The 22,318-nt window shown below is 37.2% G+C and overlaps 1 non-coding gene across 1 annotated transcript; it reads right to left on the bottom strand.

Moving 5' to 3' along the window:
• Positions 1–8,384: 8,384 nt before the first annotated feature.
• On the bottom strand, positions 8,385–8,491 carry LOC111755491 (U6 spliceosomal RNA). The gene has a single exon (XR_002790040.1). It is a non-coding gene; the product is annotated as a U6 spliceosomal RNA (small nuclear RNA).
• Positions 8,492–22,318: the final 13,827 nt, after the last annotated feature.

Below are 22,318 nucleotides of genomic sequence, written 5' to 3'. Positions count from 1 at the left end.
CTCCAAGGAAACTCTGAGAAGTCAGAGAGTCAGATAGAGTTAAAATACTGTTATACATTTTTATTTCCATGAAATGGAAAATGAAATGATCAATTGGCATGCTCTAACTAAATGAGAGTGGGAACCATTTGAAAACACAGAAAAGTACAATGTAAAGAAAAGAGTGCCTCTGCCCGAGGGGCATTCCTGCCCATCTATTTTTTTATTTTTCCCAAAGAGATTAAAAGAAAGATGAAAGCAAGCAGCCTGTTGAATCAATCGTGAATACTTAATTGTGAAAGTGCTCATTTTTATGGTGACCCAGACTGGAGTAAGAGGCAAAAGGAAAACTAAAACAAAATAAGTGTTAGTGAGAAAGTCTGTAGACTTCTCATTTTTTAACAGTAAATATTAGTGCTTTGGATTAGGGAAGTGCTACAAAGTGTGTAAGACTTCAGTCTCCCAGCAGATGACATTAAGCACATCTCTTAAGCTCTTTAAGCTTCAAATACCTCACCTGTAAAATGTGACTAAGAGGAATTCCTAAGAGAGAAAGTTTTAGCCAGAAGTAAGTGAGATAATGGATCTAAAGCACTTCATATCAATTTCATCATACAACAAATGTTTACCAATATTAGTTTGTGATTTATTGCTTATAAAAAAAAGACACAGAAGAAAGAAAAATCCATTTGTTTAAAGTTAGAAAAGAAAATTTTGCCTAGTGTAACCCTAAATTTTGAAGAATAGTTTCTGTGCTAGATATATCATATACATGCATGTGTTTTACATATATGTATCTGTCATATATATAACATATATATGACACATATGCATGTGTTTGTGACATATATGTATATATCACGTATATATGACAAATTTTAGTAGCCGATTTTTCTGCATTCATTTAGGGTTTGAAAAGAATTTGCTTTATTCCTATAAATCTTAGTTCAATCCTCTAACAGTAGGAATAAAGATGCTCTCTTACTTAGGATGTTGAAAAAATCAAATGACACAGTAGATGTGAAGTCTTTGAACAGGTATGCACATCATGTATTAGAATGCAGAATCATTTTATTAATGAAAACTTTTGTATCAACAAAGAACAATATCATGTCCAAACTCCATAAGGACATCTATCATCAAGGTGACATCAAATAAGTAGAAAAACAAAATGGAGAGATGACAAGTAGTTAGACAAGAACTCCGAGCCATACACTAAAGGAACTAGGGCTAAAATGTCAGAATTTTAGCCTCACGTGCAATTCTCTCTGTGTATAAGAGCAGAACTCTTACGATCATTTCTTTTCCAAATAAGGATAAATCATGGAACTTTACATTGTGGTCATGAGAAGTCCTTTCTCTGTTTCTGTTTTGTAGTTTGTTGTTAGCTGTGGAACCCAAACTGTTTTGTGCAAAAGCCACATATCTCCCTTGAGGTCAATGATATTGACATTTTCTATCCATCCTGGTGATGCTTTACCCACAGACCACAGTAAATCTGACTTAGTCACCTCCTCCATATCACTGAGAATTTTGACTTCAACAGAAACATCTATCATGCAGGTAAAACAAAGTGAAAAAAAAAGAGAACCTGGATTCTGAGATCAGATTGTAATGTATGGGGAAGGGTCTTGCAGTTCTGTAACTGTGGTGTTTTGTTTTGCTGTTTTTTAGCTAGAATGAAGTAAGCACCAATTAGGTGAGAAGTAATTCTTTAAACATGCTGGATCACATCCCACCTAAATAGTTATTTGCACCCTCAATAGCCTGTTGAATCAATCGTGAATACTTAATTGTGAAAGTGCCCATTTTTATGGTGACCCAGACTGGAGTAAGAGTCAAAAGGAAAAATAGAACAAAATAAGTCTTAGTGAGAAAGTCTGTAGACTTCTAATTTTTAACAGTACATGTTTGTCGTACATAATCTTCATATTCATCTTGGGAAATTTGTGCTTGTACATAATATATTTTCAATCTATTTTTTCATTCCTTTCCCCTCCCGTTTACTTTTGCTCCCTTCTTGATTTAGTAAAGCTCCAGGCCTATTTTTGCTTAGTTTATTCCCCTAACAATTGGAATAAAGATGTTCTCTTACCTGTGATGTTGAAAAGATCAAAGGACACAGCAGATGTGAAGTCCATGAACTGAAACGTACGTCACATATTGAAATGTAGGATAATTTTATTAATGAAAAATTTATACCCATCAAAAAGCAACAATTTCTTGTCCAAGCTCCATGAGAACTTCTATTATCATATTTATGTCAAATAAATAGAAAAGAAAAATTACAAAACAGAAACAGAGGAGGAGTGTTTTCCCATAACGAGAAAGTAAAGTACCATCACTGATCCTTATTTGGAAAAGAGAGAAATAATTGCAATGGTTCTCTTCCTGTATAGGGAGAAAGAATTGAGTGTATGAGACTATAAACCTGAAACTTTAGCTTTGGTTCTTGTAGTGTTCCCCTCAGGGTTCTTGTCTAAGTACTCATCATCTTTCTGTATTGCTTTTCTATGGATGTGAATAGATATATTTAGAGATTATAATCTCTTTTTATATACATTACCTTTTTTTTTTGTTACAGCAATTGAACTCACAACCTAATGCTCGCCAGGCAGGTGCTTATGCTACTGAGCTAAATCCCTGGCCCCTGGCCTTTAGAGACCGTAATCTTAAGCGAAAGTCCACAGATTTTAAAAACAAAGTGAGAATATATTTGGGAGACAGAAATAGTCATCATCTTTTCCCAAAAGGTGCAATGGGTCTTGTAATTCTCCAATTTTAGTTCAGTTTGTGTGTGTGTGTGTGTGTGTGTGTGTGTACGTGTGTCTTTTTGAGACAGGGTCTCTCTATGCAGTTCAGACTAGCCTTGAGCTCACTTTGTAGCCCAGGCTGGTCTTGAACTTGCAACAATCCTCCTGTCTCAGCCTCCCAAGTGCTGGGATTACAGGCATAAGCCACTACGCCCACTGTAGTTCAATTTACATATACACGTAGACATACTAAATTCAAATTTAGAGACACATAAAGAGTGTTTCACTCTCACTCCTCTACCCTCATTTGTAGCACAAGTCTGTTTCAAGGCCCTTGTCCATTCTTCCTGTGAAAAGGCATTGATTTCTCTGTAAGGAGTGAATCTTTCCATATTCCATGTTTTCCTAGCAGAAATTACAACTACACTGATCTCTCCTTAGGCAACTGGATGTGACCATGCAATTCGGGGCAGCAGATCAGAAGATATTCTCTCCTGATTTACAATGACTGAGATAAAAATGGACACGTGTCCAACAGAGCAAGACTGTGGCTGAGACTTTCTAGAAATCCTGTCCCTCCGTAAACATTACCTTGGACAGCTATTGCCTCATCCAATTAACTTCAGAAGTCTCAACAAACCAGGTGAGAGAGCACAGTGCCTGCTTCTTACTTTTGGTCTTTTTTTGGAGGTGGGAGTTAACCAGGAATTGAACTTAGGACCTTATACTTTCCAGGCAGTCACTTGAGCTGCTGAGCTATATCCCCAGGCCAGTTTTAGTGTAATAATAAAAAATGCATTGAAGAAGGCAGAGAAGAAGGATTTGGAATGTCATCCTGTCTCCAACTCCAAGCAATATATCAGGGGGAGAGAGACACTTTCCACTTGGAAAAGGAAAAGGAAATGAGTACCAAGCTTCAAGGGTGGCACAGAGTACAGAATCCAGCCGGTTTAACTTCTGTACCAAGAAGATTCCCAAGACCCCTGCTCCCTGGCCATGGCTTGTGGACCCAGTTCCTGGGTTTCATCAGTCAGCTGAGCCAGGGATGATCTATACCACCACTTGTCTCCATTCAGGCAATGGAGAGCAATTCTCACTGAGGAATGAAACAGAAAGAGCAAGCTTAGGACTTTGCCTTGCAGCCAGTGCTGGCCGATTGCAATAAAACCTAGCACCACGGAGGATCCAGTGGCCACTCAGGTCAGTGATTGAGGATGCAGCCACCAGGCAGAGACCCATGTCTTCATGTGACAGATGGTCATTCCAGTCTGTATTACCTTCTGCCTTGGCATGGGCCTGAGGCACCCTCTTGAGGCAAAGTCTCCATGACCATGGGCTCAGAATCAGCCCAGCTTAGCACAGCACGGGCAGCCAGTGGATTACTTCTACAACTCTTCACTTACTCTCAGGCAGGCAAGCACAAAGCAAAATTCCATCTACTCGTTGAGGCAAGCACAGTACTTTGCCTTGGAACTTAGCACAAAGCAAAACCCAAATTTAGGAAAACAGAAGCCCTCGTCTCCAGCCAGTGCACCGCGACAGACCCTCTGGATGCTCATGGCCTCAGACAAAAAGACTTGCACTCTGAAAAACATCTCCTGGAATTATTTGCAGCAGTCCTGGGCTGTGGGTGCACCATAGTAGCGTGAGCCTTGATTCTACATCATTCTTGGGGAGTTACGTGCTCTGGATATGGTCTGGCCTTGCAATGTTGGTGTTCATAGGAACCATCTCTACCCTAATCTCACAGCAACACAGCATGAAGAGTCACTGCTCACAAGGGGAAAGAAAGGGCTGTTGATACATAGAAACCTAGGGTGGACACTCCACAGTGAGACCCAGTGCTGAGCACAGTCCTAGAGTACCTTCAGGGGACTTTTCTACAAGGCTGCTTCTCAGTTTCCACATAGGTGAACTTGCATATTCTCTTTCTATTGCCAAGAGTCTGAATTGAGTTCCTGTGGCTTATGGCTAAAATACTGCTAGCGAAGCACATAATGGAGACTTTTATGATCCTAATCTCTAAGACCACATTTTGCAGTGCAAAACAAAATATAAACCAAATTTGCTTCTTGTAGTCTTTTAAGGACAGGATGTAACTTAGCCATCCAAGAATAGGAGACAGAGGGCAACTTTAAATCATGGTCCTTTTAACCTCTTAAAAAGACAGAATTTCTTTGAAAAGAACAAGGAAGACAAAGTTTCAGGAAACACGGCTACGACCTCTGTGCCCTCAGGGTGTCTTCGGTTTGTGCCTGAGGAGCGCTCCCCTTTGCTTTATCACCGAGTCTGCAGCCCAGGATCAACTCCACACAAGGTGAACAGTTCATCACAAGGAGGCACAGGATGACAAAGGTGTGTCTGAGTTACTTCTCGGATCGTCGAGACAAGATACCTGACACTCAAAGGTTAAAAGAAAAACTATTTCAGCTCAAGTTTGTGGAGGGGTTCAGTCCACGGTTGGGGTTGGGGTTAAGGACATACAGAAGGGCCTGGCAGAAGAGGGACAGTTCACAGTGTGGCAGACGACAAGCAGCAAGCAGCAGCAAAAGAAAGCCTCTCTGTTCCTTTTATCCCAACCAGGCTGTGAAATCTTCGGGTGGCACCACCCAAACCCAAGCTGGTGCTTCGGTCTCCAGTAAACCCACTCAGTCACCCCCAGAACTATGCTAGCTCCAACCAGTGAATTAGTTTCAGATCCCACAGTCTTAATCCCAGTATCAAAACACTATAGATTCAGCCAGATCCGGAAAGCCCCAGTGATGAGTGCATGAGCCTTTGGGGCTTCATCGAGACAGAAATATTGACAGAAGGTGACCATCTCAGCCTTCCTGCTTTAAGATCCCCAGCTCTGGACTCACATTCTCTTTTTTTTTTTTTTTTATTTAAGAGGAAAAAGAGAAAAACACAAAACAAACCAAAGCAGTGTAAGGGTACACGCAATACAGAACTACAAAACAAAACAAAACAAAACAAAACAAAAAACATAACAGTAAGAAATTACCTGCTAGTAGATTACACACTATCTTCTTGAAAATAGTTCCTCAAATCACAGTATCAAAGAACACAAGGTGGACATTCAAACAGGGAGACTGCAAACAGCTGTGTTCAATGTTCCAAAAACATTGATAAAGTCAGCTATTTAACACCCCCAAACACACTTGCTGTTATATCCGTTAGAGCTCTTTTTCTTTTTTTTTTCCCTCTCTTTTTTACAACAAAATTTACACATCTTGGATTTTATTACTCCTTAGTGCTTATTACTTTCTTTGGGGGGTGGGGGTGGGAAGAATACAGTCAAATATGGCAAAACAAAGCTGTCAGTCAATACCAAGGATAGACATAGCACATGGTGTAGAACAGAGTACAAGTTTATCAACAATGGTTATCAACGTTGTCCCTTGTTTCCTTAAAAAGAATTGTCTATCTTATTAGATATTATAAAGTTGGACAAAACAGTAGAGAACAAGACCAATAAAACTTAGGCATTGTAAACATTACAGGACTTCCAAAGAAGACAATAGTCAAACCAGAATGGGTATCTTAGTGAATCTTATTGTCTTCAAAGTAGTTGCCTATGTCTTCACTTGATACTATCATATAGAATGGAACAGAGTCTAATCAGTCAAAACAAGATCGAGGGAGTACTACAGGACTTCAAAACAAGTTAATAGGAAATCGAAAAGAGTTACTATTTATATATCCTAATTTTTTTGAATTTTTTCTTTAATTAAGACAAACATAAGAAATGACTAAATAATTTTTTTGAAACAATAAGGGGGAGATTGAGATAAAACAGGACATAACAATATAACAATAGAGGTCACAGCATGACTGTTTCAACAACCTAGTACTTCACCACCTTATAACCTGACTTAATAGTAGTTACCATAGTGTCTTTTTCCTTGAAATATTTGGATAAAACTTCATATACTCTAGCTTCAAATATTTTCATATCAAGAAGCCCAGAATAAAGCCTTTCTAATTAATGAGTGAAAACTTTATAAGGCTTCAAGGCCACAAAATGGGGAATCATGATTACCACATATTTTTATATATTTGAATCATTATTTACATTAGGGAAACTATTCGGTATTCACACATGCGAGATTGATTTATTTCACTAATGAGTATGGTCTCAAGCTGCGCCCATTTATTAATAAATATCTCAATGTGATCCTTCTTTATAGCTGAATAATACTCCATTGTATAGAAATACCACAACTTTTTTATCCATTCCTCAGTTGATGGGCACTTGGGTTGTTTCCAAGATCTGGCAATTACAAATTGTGCTGCTATAAACATAGGTGCACATATATCACTGTGGTATGATGCTTTCAGTTCTTCTGGGAATATGCCTAGAAGTGGAATAGCTGGAATAAATGGGATTTCCAGTCCCAACTTTTTGAGAAATCCCCAGACAGATCTCCACAAAGGCTGTACCAGTCTACACTCCCACCAGCAGTGCAGGAGAGTTCCTTTTTCCCCACAGCCTCTCCAGCATTTGTTGTCGGTTTTCTTGATCCTGGCCATTCTTTCAGGAGTGAGATGGTATCTCAGTGTGGTTTTAATTTGCATTTCTCTAATGACCAATGATGATGAGCATTTTTTCATGTATTTATTTGCCATTTGCATTTCTTCATCTGAGAATTGCATATTCATCTCAGATGCCCATTTTTGGATTGGATCTTTGAATTTCGGAGGTCTGAGTTTCTTTAATTCTTTATATGTTTTAGACAAGAGGCCCTTGTCTGAGAGAGAGTTCACTAAAATCTTTTCCCAGTTTGTGGGTTTTCTTTTCACTATGCTGGAGATTTCTTTTGACATGCAGAAACTTTTTAATAAGAAGTGGTCCCAGTTATTGATTCTGGGAAGTATTTCCCGTGCGGTTTGAGTCCTGTTCATGAATTCTTTACCTACTCCTAAGTCTCCAAGGTTTCTACCTATTTTGTCTTCCAATAGATTTAGTGTTTCTGTTTTAATATTCAGATCTTTGACCCATTTAGATTTTAATTTAGTACATGGTGTGTATATATTTAAGATAGTTATCTCTTCCTCTTGGAGTTTTCCCCTTACGAGTATGTAGTGACCTTCTTTGTCCTTTATGGTCATTGTTGGTTTAAATTTCACGTTGTCTGCAAACAGAATGGCTACTCCTGCCTTGTTTTGGATTCCTGCTGCATGAAGAATTGTTTTCCATCCTTTGACTTTCAGTCTGTGAGTATCTTTCTGGGTTAGATGGGTTTCCTGTAAACAGCATATGGTTGGATTTTGTTTCTTGATCCATTCTGCTAGTCTGTTTCTTTTGATTGGTGCATTGAGACCATTTACATTAATGGTTATTACTGTTAAATGCTGGTTAATTGTAGGAATGTTATCTCTCTGCTGTTGCATCTTTATCTTTCGGTTCTGTTTAATTATTTGCTTTGCTTAGTGGTTTTTTCCTTTGTGTATCTAAACTGTCTTTCAATATTTTTTGCAGGGTTGGTTTGGTGTTCATGAAGTTCTTCAGCTGTTCTTTGTCATGGAAGTATCGTATTGCACCATCTATTTTGAATGATAGTTTTGCAGGATATATCAGTCTTGGTTGGAAATCATTTTGCTTTAGGATCTGGAATACTTCACTCCATGCTCTTCTTGACTTTATCGTTTAAGAATATGGAACGCTTCACGAATTTGCGTGTCATCCTTGCGCAGGGGCCATGCTAATCTTCTCTGTATCGTTCCAATTTTAGTATATGTGCTGCCGAAGCGAGCACTGGACTCACATTCTCTGACAGACAAGAGTCCCACTGTGTGTGATGTGATGTCCTAAATGCAATTTCCCATGCTCCAGATTTGCATTGCCTACTATAAAGAAAAGTGACTTTCAGGAAACCATACAAACTCAGTGTGTTTCAGTTTTTAGAGGGAGTAATATTTATTGAATTAAAAATTATACATCAGTAGACCTGCTAGCTCTTTTGTACAGCTTATCTCACTTAATCGTCACAACTCTGGGAGGCCTTGCTGGTCCCATCTTCAAATGAGGAATGTAGGATTTAAGAGGGTATAGTGACAGATCTTAGATGATACTCCTGACTTGAGAGAAAATGGGAATTTAGCTAAAATTAGCTTAGCTTTGAAGATTTTGTGCACTGACAATAGAGCCCTCCCAAGTATGAGCCATGCTAAGAGTCTCTTAAAGGGTTATTGTTAAATGAAAATTCACCAAGTGCAGTGTGAAGGAAGTATTTTGGGGAGCAGGTACTGGGAATTGAACTCAGGACCTTGCGCTTGCCGGGCAGGCAGTGTGCCACTGAGCTATATCTCCAATTCTATGTGAGGTATTTGATCAATGTTTTTCCCTCACTGTTCCTTGGGCAAGATTCCTCTGACCACTATTTATTCAGGAAACTAGGTTTTCTCTTATTCAGAGTAAAATTAAAGTATCACTTTCTAAGAAAGACTGACCTTAATCACCTTTTATCTAAAATTGTGAGTACTTTTGTGTTTCGCATTTCTGGAAAAAAATCTTCTTTCTCTCTCTCTTTATTTGTTTTATAAATCTTATTTTCTATCTTCTTCATATAGAAATGTTCCTTATTAAAAGGCAGAGATTTTATTACCACTTTAGTGTCCCTCTCTCCTTGGTCACAGTAGGTAGACCGTCACATTCCTCTCAAATGCCTCAAAATCTTCCTGATAACTCAGTAAAATGCCTTACCTGATGTGGCCCCAGATGTCCTTTCCTCCTATCCTGTATGACTCACTTTTCACAAAGCTCTGCTTCTGGGGCAGGCTGGGCCCCTGGGCCCTGCCAGCTCAGTTGCATAGAGAGCATTCACCGGACACCTGCAGTGCTCTCTCCCACCATGTCACTGTGCCTGCTGGTTAAAATAGTCAAGGAGGGACATGATCAGTAACACCATTAGATTAAGTCCAATTGACTGGACAAGCTTCCTCCCAAGACTAATTATTTGATTCTACCAACCTCCTAGTACATACACTTTTACAAAAAAGGAGTGAAAAAATAATCATTTATCTTTGTAGTTCTAAAAAAAAATCGAAGTAGATTTAATCCACCCTCTGGTCAAAGATTTAAATGATCTTGTTTGGCTTGGTTTCTTTTGTTGTTGCTTGGCTGGTTGGGATTTTTTTGTTTGTTTTTGCTATCCTACTTTCATTTCTCCAAGTTGATATTTATTTATTTATTTATTCAGTGGTTTATTATTTATTAATTTACATTTTTACTTAATGTGCAATTTTGTATACCTAATACATTTTCAGTGATGAGAATAAAAGTGAGAAAGACCCAGTTTCTGTCTGCAAACACTTCACATTAGAATCTGACACTTTCCTGTAAATTAGTAAGAGAGTCCCTGACATATGCACCCCTGCTAGTCTCAGGGAGACTCTTTAATAAATCTAGAAAGACTGTCTAATCTAATAATCTATCAAGACTCTCTAATAATCTATCAGCCCTGTTTCTCAAGGTTATAAAAATCAATACTGGCGCCTGCCTTGCGAGCAGACAGTCGTGAGTTTGATCCCCGATACTGATAAAAAGGAAAAAGACAAAAAAAAATCAATACTGAAATTTAATACTTAGGGGGCCAGTATAGCAAAAGACATCTTACACGTTGATGAGATTTGGAGTTCATATCACAGTATGCTCCTATTTATATCTCAGTAACAGAGATTTTCATGTGTTCCATAACTTTTTATTTCAGTGCTTACTGCTTACCAAAATTATTGTATAATTCATACTTTTGATGAATAGAGCAGAGTAGAAGAGGCAGAATTCAGATATGGTATTTGTAATATGGTATACATAAATAGTAACTCTTCTCCTCGCCCCACTTATCGCCTCTAGTGGAGAATTTGAAGATAGCAGGAGAAGGAATGAAGGACAGATCACAGGGCACACTGGCATATATTCACTTAATTATAATTTATCTGTTTTCTCACAATTTCATTTAATACCAATAAGGAAGGGTGGCGAGTGGCATGCGTTCAGGAACCCAGTGTACCCCCAAGAGCACTGGGCCACACATATACAGAGAAACAAGCATTTGAATCTACTGAGGTGAAGGAAAAAGTAGACCTAAAAAACCTAGACTACGGAGGTTCTATAAAATTTGAATTAATGTGATCCTCTGCTTGGTATTTTGCTCTAAAGAGCTACACAAATGAGAGGATCCTGACTATGGATGAGTGTCTATGGATGTGTATACTGTTCACATTTATGTGTATGAATTAACTTTCTTTTGTACCCTTGGGATAGTTAGTGCTTCAAGCACTAAAACAGGAGTCTATATTCCATCATGTTGTACAGCTCAGATATGTACAGTTTTTTGTGAACCTCATTCCCAAGTGACTATGATAGCATTACACATACTTATTTTAAATTTGATTCTGTATGGTGGTGATTTTCAGAAAGGAAAGTTAATTTCCCACCATTGATAAAAATAAGTGATGTTCAAAAGCTTGGGCAGGAAATATTTCATAAACCCCAATCCCTTTCTGTGAGACATTATAAAAAATTTACCAAACTCCCTTCTGCTATCCTTTCCACTAGAATTTGTTTAGGAGCGGAGCCCTCCTGTTTTAACAAATGGGTCTCACTTACCCACCAGAAGGCAGCTGGCTCAGAGAACATCTCCAAAAGAATCACTCAAACATGGAATATGTGGAGTGGCCGAGGTCATGGAGTGTGGTGTCACACAGTAGAAAGTACAGTTTTTGTGCTGGCTCAGCGATGAATGCACAGGAATTAGCTAGGAGTCTCACTGTCCTATAACATCTAACAGTGAGCTAAAAGTGGGAAACTTCCCATGTCTATAGACTGACTTCCAAAAGCCACCTCTACGGCCTGTTTGACTAAGAGCAGATCATAGCAGACCTCCTCTGGGAGAAAGATTATGGTGTCATTTTGATCTATTTTGAATACTAAGTCTAGGGAGAGGAGCTACCACAAAACAACAAAACAAAACATTCTTCCCATTCATCTCATGTTGTACATTTTCACCAATTGTTTTTAGGGTTACGCTCAGGAATAAATGATACACACAGCATCCTCTACCTGAGTCAGCTTTGAAGAACCCATATTCCTCAAAAAGAATCTGGGCTGCAGTGGAAGCAACATAGTCTACATCCAGCATATCTCTGTTGTCACGCAAGGAAACCTGGCATGATTGGGACTGTAAGAAATGAGTGTACAAGGAGAGATGCTTTTAATTAACTGTTAAAAGAAGAATAAACATGCCCACCATTATTTCTACATGCAGTCTCAGAGCAGCATATTTGTGGTTGAAAGTTTCTGTAGAATAATCTTTATTTATCATAGCAATTTTCTAGGCTGTAGTAGTGGACTTTAAAAAATATTGAAAGAGTAGGGAGAAATGAGATGATCTTTTGTAGTACCTTAAATCTTCATAAAATTTATCTGCTTCAAAAATTACATAATTAGAGCTAAGGGCAGCAAGTAGGGGATGAGATTGCTCCCTCAAAGGGTAATTGGTGTGTGATTATTACTTAGTAGGAAATTATGTGCTGTATAATCTTCTTATCCATTGCTGCCACTTCATTATAATATGAAGAGTTGAACAATTTTTTAAAAATCCTAAAATTTTAAGTTGGGCTAATGAGAGTAAACATCTTTAGATAATCAATTGAAAACCATTTTAAGATTTGAAGGTCACAATTACATTATATGCCATCTCTCTTGTTGGATTTAATTTAAACTGCATATGTGGACACAGGACAAACATCCTAAATATAAGCACACTGCACCCATAAATTAATTATTCACTCAGCATAGCCAGTAGAGAATAACGAACAGAAAGATTGTGTTCTTGGATCTGAATTATCAATCAGATCCAAGAATTGTCAATCTAATAATGCTAAAGCTAACTGAGTAATTTTCAAGTCTTTATTGTTTAGTTGAGTAAAGCAGATTTGAAACCATTATTGAAATAATTTAAATTTGAAAAAGAAGGATGCACACACCTCAGCCTTAAATAATCTGGGTTGGAGAGTCCAAATATTCACTCTGCCACAGGCAGACAGAATCGAGGTGTTTGTGATTATCCTGCTCCCGTGATCCCATAGGCATTCACAACTGTCCGTGTTCAGATAGGGCTCCTCCATTCTGTTGTTTTTTCAGGATGGAAACTTATGCTTTCAATCTCAGAAATTCAACTTTAGTAGCTGAAAAACATTTAGTTTTTTCATTTTGTGTATTTAAACCTTTTTTTCAAGATGAGTTAAAACTTTGATTAAAGATAAAAGCTTACTGGCCCTTTTGTTATGGGGGAAAGAATTTGATTTTTAAAATAATTAATAATTTATATTTTAGTACACATTTGCCATACATAATGATCACACCATTGTGAGGGACATGGGTCTGCACATAAAACATCTTAATTCTTTTTTACCATTACCCCCCACTTTAGTCTTTCTTCTCTTCGCCATTTAGAAAAGCTTTGCTTCCATTTTTTCCTTCCATTCTCTATTTTTTAAATGTCTTTTCCAATTTTTCCTTTCCCACTCTTTTTTACTGAGGTTTGGGGTCACACATTGTTCTTACTGTTGGTGTTAAAGTATAAGTAGCTTTTTTTTTTTAAATCATTGAGCCATATTGAGACTAGATTAAAATTTCTGCTTGGCTTCCAATGAATGTTTTAAAATAACTATTTTGACCAGCAAGTTTCTTAACTACACACATTTCACAGCTCACCCACTTGCCACTTACTTCAGGGAAAAACAACATTTTATTTTTTGAATTGCATGGAACAAAGGACCATGGGTCTACATTGGTCCATTTATACTTCAACTTCTTGATGAAGGTCAATTCTGAGGGCATGCACTGGCCTAGCTAGTTCCCTTGCTTGGGATTTTTTTTTTTTTTTTTTTTTTTGATTCAAGGTGTGTGGTACTTGCTGGCAGCAGAAACTCAAGAAAGGAGACTCAGAAGTTGCTATGTATCTTATCTGTGCTCTGTTGTTATAAGCTGACCTACTGGGTAATTTATAAAGCTAATAGCTTTTTCTCACAGTTCTGACTATGGGAGAGCAGATGTGGAAGGGTTGCATCTAGTGGGGCCGTCGAGGGCATCATATGATGAGGAAGTGTGTGAAGACAATGAGAGGGCAAGAGACAATCTGAGATAACATATTCACTCCCTTGATAGCGCCATGGATCCCTTCATAATAGCAGAGCCCCCATGACCGAACCACCTCTTAATTTCTACTTCTTCATACTACTACACTAATTTAATATCAACCTGAGTTTTAGAAGGGGCACTGTGTCCAGGATGACACAATTAAATTCAGCTGGGGAAGAGCAGGGAGTGGGGAGCAAGTGATAAGAAAGAAAAGAAAAGAAAAGAAAGAGTCTGTAAATAATTAGACCCAGTTATATTCCTTTCCTCATCTCATTTGTTGATCTGAGCCAATAAATTTGGATCCTAGCGCAAGCATGCATTGATGTTCCAACACAAATAAAACAAATTGGCGTGCAATATCTCATTTTCTTTCCAATACAGCATAAAACAATAAAGTATAACATATTTAATGCAATATGAGTAACAACTTTCTAAATTGTGTAACAATCTATTCCAAAGCTGGGACATAGACAAGATGAATCTAATTACATACCCCCCAAAAAATAACTAGTCAATATTTCCCATTTCTCATTGTGTTAGATGAAAATTCAAATATATGGATTTACATCTATATAGGTTTAAATCTGCCTTGGCCTCAATTTTTTAAAGATAAATTGTGACCGCTAAGCTTGCTTTCACCTCAGCAAACTCTCCGGGGTTTTAGCTTTCTCTCATCCTGTCCTTCCTTCCTTCCCACGGGGAACCTCGAAAGACACCAGTGTTTGCTCTTGATAGCCCAGGCATAAAACTCAATGCCTCAGCCTAATTTTAAAGGCATGATGCCTTTGGCCTCTCCAATGGCTCCGTGGAAGAACTCACATGAAAGGCTTATCTTTAGCTGACCTGACTCAGGAGTAACCCTGTGCTGAAAGCCTCATCCGGGCATGGAGGCAGTGGATGTGGATCTAAAACACTCACAATCAGCTCTTGATGTTGACGATCCCTTAGAGACAGATGCAAGTTAGAACAGACAGTAGATCAATGAGCAGGTTTAAGAGGAAAAGTGAGAAGAGAGAAGCCCATAAGAATTTTGTAAACTTCCACCACTGCTGGGTCATGAATATTCTTAAGAATGTGCAAAAGAAAGACCTGGAAAGCCTTCAGCTTTCAGCCTCTGATCGTGAGGCTCTTTGAGTAGGCACTGAAAACCAAGACAGCATTTTACATTGCCTAGCTGAGTGTCAAAGGCCCAACACACAGCCAGAGACCCTTAGCAGGGACTACAGTATCTCTTAGTTTAAGGCACTTAGGGAAATCCATTCAACCACTAGATGACCAATAAGCTAGTAAGCCTCATCTCAATGGCCATACATGGCAGAGAATGCAGACTTCAAAACACTAGTTCAGAAACTTACCAGTCAAACACACAAAAAGTACTACCACAATAAGCAACAACAAAAACTCAAGTGAAAGGAATGTCGGAATTTCAAAAAAATTTGCAAACATGCAAAGACATGAGCAGATAGGGCCCATACACAGGGGGATATAAGTCAATAGATTCTCTCTCTGCGGAATTCTAGACCTTGGAATTAGCAAACAAAGAATTTTAGGAAGTGATTTAAATTATATTTAATGAACTAAGGGAAACCATATCTCCAGGACTAAAGGCAAGTACGATATGATGTGTTCATAAATAAATAATATGAATAAAAAATATGCATGAGCAATACGGAGTGGAAAAGTACAGTAACCATAATATAAATTCACTATAGGAGCAGAATAGTGTATGTATCCAAGCAGAAATCATCAGAGATTTTGTAGAACAAAAAAAGATTATCTAATCTAAGTAACAAGAGGACAAAACAGAAAGAAAAATAAGCAGAGCCCCAAGACTTGTTGAGTACCATCAGATATGCTGGCATATGTGTAATGGGGCCCTAGAAAGAGGAGAGAGAGCAAACATTGGAAGAATGCATCATATGCTAAAATTCTGATAGGAATTATTGATCTACACATCAAAGACTGTCCACCAACCGCGTGTTGTAGAAATCAAAGAGCTCACACACAAACAGGCAAATTTTTGAAAACTGAAGGCAGAATCTTGAAAGCAACCCTGGTGATGCCTCATGGTCTCGTCATGCTCAATATGATTAAGAGCTGATTTCTCATCGGAAACCTCAGCGGATACAAGGTGGCCAGGTAACACTCTCAAATGCTAAATGAAAACTCTGTCCAGCAAAATTCTGTTTGGAAAAAAACTACCCTTTAAAAATGAAAGACAAAAATGCAGTATGCTCTGAAGGACAAAAACTGAGTGTTTGCTGCTAGAAGCCTGCCGCAAAGCCTACCAAAGACAGTCCCCAAAGATTAAAACAAAAGATACGAACCAGTAACTAAAATTCTCATGAAGACATAAAAGCGCCAGTATAAGTAGTGATATAAGATGATATAAAAATTTGTGTAAGTGTACTATTTGTGTTTGTCATTCCTTTTTTTGGAGTTGCAAGTTTGCAGAAATGATATGAATATGTCAACATCAGTTGCATTTCTATACACTTGCAATGAATAGTCCAGAAAGAACATAAGAATTCCACTCACAAGGACATCAAAAGGATAAAGCAATTGGAAATAAGTTTACCTAAAGAAGTGCCTGACCCATACAAAATGAACCATAAAACACTGTTTTTGTTCAAAAAGTATCTGTCCCATGTTCATGGGTTGGGAGATGTAAAATTCTTTAAATGACAATTTTCTCCAACTGTCTCTAAAAGTTCAATGCAATTTCAATAACAACTGCAATCATTTTTTAGAAATTGACAACTTGATTCTTAAATGCATATGGAAATTCAAGGATCCCAGAATGACCCAAATAATACTGAAAAAGCAGAACACAGTTGTTGGAATCAATCTTTCTCATTTCAGAACATAGTACAAAGTCACAATAATACATAAGCTATGGCTACTAGCATAAGTACAGAAAGACTTCAAGTAGAATAGAATTGAGGGTCCTCAAATAAGTTTATACATGTATGATCAGCTGTTTTATGACCCAGTTGATAGAATCTTTTAATGAGCAAGACAGAGACACAGAGAGAGACAGAGAAACGGACAGGGAAAGAGGAAGAGAAATTTCAAATGACACTGAAATAATTAACCACATGCTAATTGGACTCCATATTTCAAGTTATGGATAACATTAAGTAAAACAATTCAAATACGTGTATAAGAAAGCTAAAATTATCAAATCTTTAGGAATAACCTATTAATCCTTGAAATACTCTTTTGAGATGGGTCTGATTATTTTTATCTTCATTTTACTCTTTTTCATTTTAAGCAAAATAAAACAAAACATGCTAAATTTCAAAAATAAGACAATGGGTAAATGAAAATGGTTAATATATATTCTGATCTTTAAAGTGGTTAATTAGATTACAATATATAGGTATGCATAATTGATCAAATAGATCAAAGAATAGATCACAAACCTTTTTCAATGAACTAAGAGAAATCAGTAGTATAATTATTTTAACTATATATATATATATATATATATATATATATATATATTCTCTTCCTTCTTTTATCCTTTTACCCATCCCAGTTGCTCTTTAATTTTGAGCTGTTTCTTTCCTTTTCACAATGTCTATTGTACATTTTGGGTCTTGTTTACTTTTTCAGTTTCTTTCACTAGGAAGACAATATGATGTTTATATATGTGCGTCTGGTTTATTTCACTAATGAACATGGACTCTACTTGCATCCATTTACTTATAATAGCTTGAATGTATTCTTCTTTGTAACTAAAGTGCTCTGTTATGTAAAAATACCACATTTTTTAAAATCCATTAGTTGACAGGCATTTGAATTGTTTCCAAGATTTAACTATTACCAATTGCGCTGTTATAAACACATATATTGCTGTGGTGTGGTGTTTTTCATTCTTCTGGAAAAATACCCAGGAGAATAGTTGGCTCAAGTGAGACCTCTAATCCTAGTTTTTGAGGAATCTCCATACTAATTTCCACAGTGGTTGTACCATTCTACACCCCCACCAACATTTTTCTTCACAGCCCCACCAGTGTTTATTACTTGTTGATTTTGATTTCTTGAGCAGTAGCCTTTCTTTTTGGGGTGAGATGAAACCTCAGTATTGTATTAATTTATTTCTTGAATGACCAGTGATATTGAATATTTTTTCACATTGATTGCCATTTATATTTCTTCCTCCGAGAAGTATGTATTCATCTCTGATGCCCATTTTTTATTGGGTCTTTGCATTTAGGAAGTCTGAGTTTTTTCAGTTCTGTATATGTTGTGCATAGAAATCTTCTGATAGACAGTTGGAGAAATTTTTCCCCACTCTGTGGGTTTACTCTTCACTCTATTGGTGTTTTCTTTTGAAGTGCAATCACTTTTTAATAAGATGAGATCCCCACTGTTGATTCTGTGAAGTACTTCCTTTGCAATGTGTGTTTTTTTCATGAACTCTCTGCCTACTCGTATGCCATCAAGATGTCTACATACTTTCTCTTCCAGGAGACTTACTGTTCTGTTGTAATGTTCATACCTTTGATCTAGCTCACTCTTAAGTAAACGAAAGCTTTTCAAAAGTAGTAAAAGAATTTTATATGAGAGGGTCGACTTTACTACCCACCTTTTACACAGAACATAGAACTGTAATCATGAAGTCACCTTCCAAGATAGACTGCAAAAAATGGTGGAAGCAGGGTGCGTAACTAAAAACAATTGAAGTTCCAGCAGTACTAATAGAAGTCTTTGCATAGCTTCTCTTTAAAAGCAAGTAGGAATGTAAAGCAACTCCCCAAGAAATGTTCTGGGAAGGCTGAACTCTTTTTAAAACTCTTTTTAAAAGAGTAGAAATAAAGATTGAAATAAGCAGCTTAAAATTCAGGAACCACAAAACAAAAGAGAGAAAATTCAAATTCAGCGTGTGAAAATCTGGAGAATGTGTTAAAATTTTCAAAACAAGAAGATAATTTAATTATATTTATAAAAGGTTGCACATAACTATCCCCTACACAGTGATAACTGGTGATCATAGAAAGGACCACACAGGTACTGTTATGTTGAACATTCTGCTATAATTAACTTCAGTATAAAGATGACTTACATTTATTGAGCTCCTTTAATCCTTTAGAAAATTCCACAGTTATATCTCCTTATTAGTTGAGGTATGTAAAATACTATTTACACAAAGGCATAGCTAGTTAACTTTGCTAGGGTAGAATTTGAACTCAAATCTCTCTGGTGGAAAACCCACATATTCTCATGCGTAAGACAGGATCAGAAATTAATTAATGAGTTAAAATTACACCTGGTTGATAATAAGATTTGTGATAATCTAATATTTAAATTTATGATAATCTAATATTTAAACTTCTAATAATCTAATATTTAAACTTAATTAGTTTGCATGCACAGGTAGAAATCCCAGTCTTATGTATTCTGACATCCCTAACTCGAACACAAAAGCCTGCTTCCACCATGGATTTCCTATGTTTTTGTCTCACTTAGCTTGTTTGTTAATGTCCCAGTTAAGTTATGTCTAAATTACAGCCAGCATATCCAGTTCTCTTGCTTAGCAAATCTTGCCTTGCACACAGTGTCTGCATGTATGAATTTAGGTAACGCAGAGGAAACTCCGAGGCCCCAATACAGCTGGAAGGTGTAGTTAAGCCACCTGGCACATGGAAGATAAAACGCTGAAATCTTCTTTCTACATTCTTCACTAACAGAATATGAGTTGTCATAGTGACAGGAGAAACAGAAATACTGTAAAACCAAGACTGTGCTGGCTGTCATTGTCTCATTGTAAGCCATCACAAAATGGCTTACACCAACAATCATTTTAGTTTTCACAACTTTTGGGTTTAACAATGCAGGCTAAGCTGCAATCAGCTGTTCTTGTAATTTTGCTTAATCTAATGGATATGTGTGTATCGATACAGCCTGGCCTGATTTCTATGATAGTCATGTGGAAGAAGTAGAATCAGCAATTTCTCTCAGGGCCGCTAAGTTGCACCTTGGTTCACTACATTGCACAGTTCATTGCAAAGTGTGAGACCAGGTCACATTCCTGTCCACTCTTAATGGGAGGAGCAGGAGAGTCATACTGCAAGGGTATGAGAAATCTCTGACTTACTAGATTTTATTTTCTTTAAATTGCTTTTAGAGCAAAACTTTTTGTTCTATGGCTGTGTCAAAGATCTACCACCCCAATTGTAAGTAACCTCAAAGTTACCTTCTATTGTCCTGTGTTGTTCTCATTCCATTAATCAAAAAAAAAGTAAAACAAATGTCAGAAAGTGGAAATTAAAGTAATATTAATAAGGTTTTCCTTTTTTAATAAAGTGTAGTCTATAGAATACTAATTGTTAAAAGCAATGAACTAGAAGTACATTTAGTATGGAGAGATCTTTAAAGCACAGGATTGATTTTAAAAAGTGTAAAGTATAATATTCATGTATATTTTAAAAATATATACACATCATTTAAGTAAACAATGTCATTTGGGGTTTTAATGAGACATACATACCCCTTACAAGATTATTAGAGAAGATATGGGCTTAGGTGGACTGGTACACAGAATACATGGGATGGAATATACAGGTAATAATGCATACATTGATTAGAGGTGTAGTATATGCAATAAAGCATGGAATGGAGAATCAGTTGTTAAGGGCATCATAAAACGTAAAACAAGAAAAACATCTACCATGAATTGAGAAGCTACTCAGTTCATCTCAGAGCATCTAAAATCCAAAAGTTTCGTAAATAGTTTATAGTTTAATGAGAACTGCAGGGTAGTGTAAAACAATTTGTGTAAACATAGAAACACCTATGCATATATATCTACACCTGCATACATTCAGATTAGGGGGATGTTGAGAGTAGGTCTTACTTTGTAGATCAGTTTTATTTTTTGAGACAAGATTTCCCCTTGAATTCACTATGTGGCCCGGGATGTCTTCAAACTGGTGGGTGTCCTCCCACTTCAGCCTCTGGAGTGCTGGGATTACAAGTGTGCACCACCATCTTTGCCTAAAATGTCTTCACAATAGACACAAAACACTGCTAAATTTGTTGTTCATGCAACAGAACTGATAGTTAAAAGTTCTATTTTTTACATGTAATCTGTAGTCTATTTTTATCATGAAAGTTGTAATGAAGGTTTGATAAATTTAAAAAACAAATCTAGGAGTATTTGATGTCCAGGATGATTGGGATGGCACTGACAGAGTTTTGCTTCACTTGTTAACATTTTTCAATACACTTTTTTCTCCAGATTTGGCGGAATGAGGAAATATGTGAGAGGCAAGAGTAGCAACGTGTGCAAGTTGGGGGGATTCGGGGTGGTAAAATAGTACTTTTGAACTGAAGATCTAGGTACTCTTGAGGAGGGCCAAGGCAGTAAAAGACCTAACCAAGCAGGTCCTGTAAACTCTCACCACAGGTTGGGAGGAACACGAGGGCTAGGCTGACACCTATGTGCAAGATCTCAAGCAGTGCACACCTCATTCTTGCCAGGTGCCGCCCTTCTCAAACACAAGGAGAAATAACTCACCAAACAAACACCACGTGAATATTATTTCCATGCAGTGCAGGCTGCATTCCTGAAGCAGGGTCACAAAGCCCACGAGACTCCATGAAGGGAACCACAGAGTAGTGGGAGTTTGGCAGGTCCTCTGACCAACACCCCTTTACTGATACAGACTGTGTCAGGGCTGTGACATTTAGTGGTTTGATATGTATTTTCAGGGAAGAAGACATAAAGTCTTGAAACAGGGCCTGGCATACAAAAATAATTTATAAATTTAGTTGCTATGCTCTGTGTACATTCAGTGCCTACTGTGTGTCAGGCAGTGTTTAATGTTCTGTAGCAAAATCTATAATCTGAAGCTTACGTGTCAATGGGAAAAGGATCATAAATAAACAGAATTATGTGGTATATTAGATTGTGTTAAGGGTTGTGGAGAATAAGGAAGAAAGGAAGAAAGAAAGAAAGAAAGAAAGAAAGAAAGAAAGAAAGAAAGAAAGAAAGAAAAAGAAAAGAAGAAAAGAAGAAAAAAGAAAAGACAAAGAAAGACTAAGAAAGCCTGTAGAGTATCAAGTCAAGGTTGTAGTATCAAAACATTAGTCACTAAAAGTCTGACTGAGATAATGACAAGAGAAAATAACCTAGAAGAAAACAGAGACACTAAAATGTCCAGGGATATCGCTCAGTGGCATAAGCACTTGCCTGGCAAGTGCAAGGTCCTGAGTTTGATTCCTGGTACAAAAAAACAAAAAAACAAAAACAAACAAACAAAAAAAATCAGTGTGTAACAGGGAAACATTAAGACTGCCATGGAGAGGAGGTTCTTGGTAGTAAGATAATTTATTATGTATGTTTTGAGAATTTGCATTGTGTAAAGTCCCTGGTGCAAAACAATAAAAAGAGCAAGCATTTGCATTTTCCTTGATAGCAGTCGAAGGTATT

The sequence above is a fragment of the Cavia porcellus genome, unplaced genomic scaffold, assembly GCF_034190915.1.
Source record: "Cavia porcellus strain 051 isolate PalLab524CR breed Dunkin Hartley unplaced genomic scaffold, mCavPor4.1 scaffold_9, whole genome shotgun sequence".
NCBI lineage: Eukaryota > Metazoa > Chordata > Mammalia > Rodentia > Caviidae > Cavia > Cavia porcellus.
Note: the sequence above shows the minus strand (reverse complement) of the source record. Positions and strands in the feature narration are given on the sequence as shown.